The following is a 6,000-nucleotide window of genomic DNA, read 5'->3' as shown; positions in this document are numbered from 1 at the left end:
CAAGGTTGTAAATTACATTAGGTGTGTGGCTTTTCTATTACTGTCTCCTCTCACCCCAGGCTTCAAACTCCATGAGGTCAGAAGCCAGGTATGTTTTATAGTAAAAATAACTCTGAGCACTGGGCTTGATCAGCATGGAGAAGGTGCCAGGAAATCTTTGTTGAGTGAACAGGTAAGAGGGTGGGTGGATGGATGATGGATAGATATTGAGAGAGTGGGTTTAAAAAAAAATGTCTAGATGACAGATTACCAGAATGGCACCTGAAGCTGAGGGAGGTACCACTGTGCACAGTGATGAGGCTAAGGAGGGCCAGAGTAGGTGCAATAATTCTTCCCCCACCTTCCTTTCCCCCCTGCAGTCTCTCCAGCTACCACCCTGTAGACCTCCCGCAGAAGGATGTCCCCTGTAACCAGCAGCCCCTGGGTTAATGGCAACCTCAGGAGGTTGGTGAATGGGACTACATTCTCTCTTCTGTTTATTTGGATTTTACCCCTTTCTTCCCCGGCCTGCTGCTCCAGGGAAGGTATTGGGAATATTTTAACAGATGTGAGGCGAGGCAGATGAGCAGGCTGGAGCAGATAACCTTCATGTTCTTCCTAAAGTGGAGCTGACATTGCGCACTTTATCTGGGGATTCCCCTACCAAGGAGAGAAGGCGGATGCGGGAGAGGGAGGACAGTCCATTCTTAGCGACATCGTTTTCCAATTGCTGCTGCCTCCACTCTAGTGACACATGGGACTTTGTAGGCTCGTGGGCACCTCCTTCATGCCCTTGGTGCAGTGCCTAGGATAGTGCTGGGAACACAGGTGCATTCGAGGAAGCACCTCTATAATCATAATGGCAAAGAGGACCATAATGGCATCAACACTAAGATGCAAATTAAAGACTAACTTTTCCTCTGCTTTTCTAATCAGGGCACTACTAAGTACCAGGCCACTTCCCATGGTATTTCACAGGGTCCTGCCATGGTCCCATCCTATAGACAGGGAACTGGGAGGCCTGGGGAAATTCAGCTCCAACAGAAGTGTGCCCAGTTGGGGGTCATGGTTCTGTTTTGTCTGTTCCCTGGAATCTTATACGTGGAAACCCCAGAGGTCATTTAGGTCACCCTCAAACCTAAGCAGGAATTGCTCCATGATTTCCCATGATAGCACAGTGGGCCTACCAGTTCCAAGCATCCTGCTCTGCCAAACTCTAGGGGTTGCTAATTGTTGCCTGCTCCTCCTTTAGCAACCCCTAGAGTTTAAATCCACCTTCTCTGCAGCTTCCTCCTGTTTCTTCTGGGCTGCGCCCTCAGGGACAGGCAGGGATCCAAGTGCTGGGGGCCCTGGGGGACCCAGCCCTGGCAGGAGGGTTCCCCCCGCCAATGGGACTGACCTCCAACCTCACTCTGCCGCGGTCTGTTGAACCTGACCTGTACCTTTGCCCTTGGCTCCTACACACGCGCGCGCGCGCACACACACACACACACACACACACACACACACACACACACACACACACCACGCTTTCAGAAAGGAGACAGCCTCTGTCTAGCCTGGAGTGAAAGAGTAACTAGTACATTTTCCTGGTTCTTCCCATACCCCACCCCACCCCCACCCTACTCCCACCTTCTTTTTTTAAACCTTTAGGATGGATCTAGAAGGAATAAGCCAGCTACGACGCCGGTTGTGGAGAGGCGGGAGATGCTCTCAGGGCAGATAGCTCTGCTCAGTCCCTTCCCCAGGTTAACTGCGATGGGGGAGGGGAAGCATCTTGGAGCAGGGAGGGGTGGGCTTATCCCAAGCACGACCCCAACACTGCGGGTGGGTTCTGATTGCCCTCTCCTTCCCCCTAAAAAAGCGCGATGGGGATGGGAAGGGGCGGGGCGCGGGGAAGGAACGCACCGGCCGCACCTCGACCCTGCTGACTCGGCAAAGCTGGCTCCGCCTGCCCCAGCCCGGCATTAAGAGTAGCCGGGGCCGCTCGACAAAGCTGGGGAGTGGCGCCCCTCCACCTGGCGTGCCTGTCTGCCCTTCCGCGGCCCCGGCCCGGGGACGACGCTGGCGGCCGGCCATCTTCCCTCCTCGCCCCCGCGGCCGCCGCCTCGCAGCTCCGCACCCGGGTGAGACCGCAGGCCAGCCGCCACCCACCATCCCGGCCCCCGGCTGGGGGTCAGCTGGCGCGCGCCAGCGCCGTCGCCACGTGGCAGGTGGGACCGGGGCAGCTCGAGCCCTGCCCTCCAGGGGGTTCCCATTTACAGGACCCGGGGGCTGGACGTGGGGGCGCAGTTGCTTTCTTGAGGGCATCCTGGTGAATTGTCGGCGGAGCCTTTGAAACATTTGCACAGGGCAGGCTTCGGTGCCACATGTCCACCCTCCCACTTCTGTGGGACTGCTCTGGCCTTTCCCGCCCGCGGTTCCCTCGAGGTCTGCTGCCCCTCCTCTGCGTCCTCGGTCGCATCGGGCAACACTGTGATCCCACGCAACAGCCACTTTCTAAAGGGTTGACATTCAGTCCTAGGGCTCAATTCGGTGTCCTGACCCGACTGTAAGCGCCCCCAGGGCAGCCGAGTCCGGAACAGTGTGCCCGGGGCAGGTCTGGAGGCGGCTCTTCGCCGGGATTGTCCGGGCCAGCGACTGACCCAGCAAGTGAACGGCAATGAGGCCCGGGAGTGGAGTTTCCAACCACGTGGAGTTTTCACGATGGGGGAAGACAGAGAGGGGAGCGACCTGGAAGCCCCCAGAGTGTGACCGGGTGTGTCCCTTTGACGGTAGCCTTCTGGGCAAATCCATTCGTCTCTGGGGCAGCGGAGGCTGCGGACGAGCCGGGTTCACCCCACCCTGGGAGCGGGCCGCCCGCTGCCCGGGGAGGCTTGGGAAATGGGCGAAGTGGTCAGACTGGTTTCCGGAGCCGGGCTTGGAATCCACGCGGGCTGGCAGGCATTGGTGGGGGAGGATTGAGCCCCGCCAGCGGTGTTGGCAAGGCCACCCTGGGATGCTTTGTTTTCCATCCTCGAAGGAGACCCTGCAGGATGGGGGTGGGAGGGACAGCAGACGTCCGGTTGGGAAACCCAGTTTCAGGTATGAACCAGTAGTCTGGCAGCTCCCCACCCCTCTGGTGCCCAGCCCCCTTCTGCCCGGTCCAGACTTTATCCAAGAGTATTTGGAAGACTGAGCTCCCGGTCCACAGCGAACCTGGGCTTTGATCTTGGTATTTGAAAGAAACAAGGGGAAGGGTGGGGTGTGTGAAGAAGAGTCCAGCTCTGCCACTAACCTTCTGAAAGACCATGCACAGGACACTTCCCTCTCCCAGCCTGTTTCCTCATCCATCATCATCCTTTCCAGTCAGACACTCCTGGGGGTCTGGGTGTACCGGGACGGGAGATGGGGACTCAGAACCCCTAGAGAGTCGCGTGGAAAGGAAAGGAGGGTGCAGAAGCCGATGGCCACCTGCTCCCTCCCAACCTAGGACGTGCAGTCAGGAGGAATAAACCAGCAGTTGGAGACCTTGGGTGCCCCCACCTCATCCCTAGGGGCTGGGGACTTGGGGACGAGAAAATGGAGTCTTCAGGGAGAAAATTCCCTACCTAGGAACAGTGTGGCACTTGATGGAGTAGGCTGCCAGGAGCCAGATTCTCCCTTGGTCTCAGGGGTGAGGAAGGGGTGCCTCACCTTCCCCCCCCCGCCCCCCCATCATAAACTTCCAAGTCAGGAAGTCCTGTGCAGGGGCGGTGAAGGAAGGGGCTGAGCAGCAAGCTGGGGGTTTGGGGCGACAGCACTGCCATCCCAGAAAAATGGAGCGCCGAATCTCGCGTTTGCAGCAGCTGCTGGGCAGCTCGGGGGGTCTATAGAGCCGCCCACGCTGCGGTCTTCTTTGAGGTTCCTAGGGGGAAAACGGGGGCGTGAGGTGGGCACTACACGAGGTTGGTGGGGCCTCGAGGATTAGTGACACCCCCCCAACCAACCCAAGCAGAAAAGAGAAGGAACTCGAGGCTAGAAGAGCACCCAGCTCTTGTCACCCGCCCAGCCTGCGGGGGACCCCACCCCCCTTCCCGCAACTAGGGTGGGCTGCGGCGAAGGCGCGCGTCCAGCCCGGCAACCGAGGTGGAAGGGAGGTCGTTGCTGACCCTCTAGGGCTAGGCGAGTGGCCGTCGCACGCGGAGCCCCCCCCCCCAACTTGGGAAGGGCTGTGCCGGCTCCCCGGGAGGGGCGTGGCGAGGGCGCGGGCCCCTGAGCCCCCAGGCCGCCCAGCCCGGGTGGGCTGCAGGGGCCCCCGCGGGCCCGGGGCGGGCTTTGTCTGCCGCGGCTCCTCTTTGGGAAGGCGCCAGCCCGGGTACAAGATGGCGGGGAAAGGGTGGGATCGCAGGCGCTCGCCACGCGGAGCGGCCCCGCTCTGCCTGCAATGCAGCAGGGGGAGGGGCGGGAGGCGGCGGCGACACTGCAAGCCCCCCGCCCCCGCCCCGGCCACCGAATGCGCCCCCCCGCCGGTGACCCCGCGCCCCTCTGGCCCCGCCGCCTCTGTCTGGCGGCTGCAGCCTCCGCCTCACTCCGCAGAGCCCCGGCCGCGGCAGCTGCAGAAAATGGCTGCCAAAGCGGCGCCAGTCGCCACGCTACCACGGGCGGGGGGCGGGCTCCGCGGCCGGCCCACAGCCCAGCTCCCTTCAGCGTCCCGGGACTCTCCGCCCGGGCGCCTGGACCCTCGTGGGCACCAGGGAATCTGGGGCCGCAGCGGGGGGCGAGAGGGGAGGGGGAGGGCGGTTACCTGCCAGAGGAGGGGGCGGGGGGCGGGGGGTTGGGGGTGGCAAGGGGCCAGTGCCAGGAGGGCGCTCTCTGCCTGTTCGACCCCATTCCGCATGCCCCGTGCCCTCGCGAGGTCGCGGCGCCCGGGTGGGGCAATGCTAATGGGCTGTTGACCTCGGTGACCGCTTGCAGCCCACTGTCCGCACCGCCACCCCCTCCCCCGCGTTGAGGCTGGGCTGGCCAACCCTGACGCCCCCTTAACCCCCCACCACCCTCGGCGAAAAATAAAAAATAAATTTAAAAAGCTGTGTGCGTGCTGACTACAAAACGACCCAAGCCCGGAACTCCGCGGAGAAGATCCGGGTGGATCCTTCGGCGCCATGAGCCGAAGCGGCAGCGGCAGCTCAGCAGGTGCCGCGAGCCCACCCTGTTCTCTGCAGGGAGCAGCCCCCCGACCCCCGCCTCCGCCCAGCCAAGGGCCGCCGCGGGCGCCGAGGAGGCGCCCGTGGCCACCCTGCCTGGCACCCGAGCCCAAGCACGCTTCTCTGGGCGCCAAGGGGAGCCCGGGGCTCTAGAGAGAGAGGTCCAGGGCGATCCTGGAGACTTGGCCGGGGGTGCAAGCTTAGGGCAGGGCCTGAGGGCGCACCAGGGAGGGAAGGAAATTTTCCCCGGAGCCCCAGGGCTGGTATTGCTGGGGAAAAAACGAAAAGTGCGAACAGAGGACCCGTGGGTGGGGTTGGGTTCTGGAGCCCGAACCATTTGGCGCAGTCGAGCGGGTCTGTAGCCCCCTCTAACTCCAATCGGGAGAAATCCGGGCCGTAGTGAGTCCAGCTGGCCAGGAAGAGGTGTTCCTGTAAATTGGGACTTTATTTCCCTCTATCTGCAAGTTTCTCTCACCCCTCCCGCCAACCGCGTACTCAGCTCCAGCGACTTCACCACTACTGGCTGGAAATTTCAAATTCAATAAATAAAGAGGGCAGGGACCAAGAGCCAACAGGTCAAGGAACGAGGTTTCCAGACTAGAGAATGGCTTCTGCTCTTGGAGTTTAAGAAAAGAGAAGAAGAAGCACACGTAAGGAGACACCTTCCCGTGACGGGAGAACATCTGGGGCCCTCCTCCCTCCCCCCGCTGGGCGAAGGTATCCATCCACCTACCTAAGCAGGCAGAAACTTGGGGTTGGAGATTTAATATGAATGACCTGGCTAAATGGGCGTGGGCAGGTGCGGGGCAGGGATGAGCTACGTGGGAGTATCAGGAGGCTGCACCCGGGCATTAAC

At 61.4% G+C, this 6,000-nt stretch overlaps 1 long non-coding RNA gene across 1 annotated transcript; it reads right to left on the bottom strand.

The window, feature by feature from the left end:
* Positions 1-1,539: 1,539 nt before the first annotated feature.
* On the bottom strand, positions 1,540-4,822 carry LOC145540698 (uncharacterized). The gene is made up of 2 exons (XR_014078509.1): positions 3,257-4,822; positions 1,540-3,007 (listed from the first exon to the last, which is right to left on the bottom strand). It is a non-coding gene; the product is annotated as an uncharacterized LOC145540698 (long non-coding RNA).
* Positions 4,823-6,000: the final 1,178 nt, after the last annotated feature.

The sequence above is a fragment of the Giraffa tippelskirchi genome, chromosome 3, assembly GCF_054371585.1.
Source record: "Giraffa tippelskirchi isolate mGirTip1 chromosome 3, T2T-mGirTip1v1.2.pri, whole genome shotgun sequence".
NCBI classification, from domain to species: Eukaryota; Metazoa; Chordata; class Mammalia; order Artiodactyla; family Giraffidae; genus Giraffa; species Giraffa tippelskirchi.
Note: the sequence above shows the minus strand (reverse complement) of the source record. Positions and strands in the feature narration are given on the sequence as shown.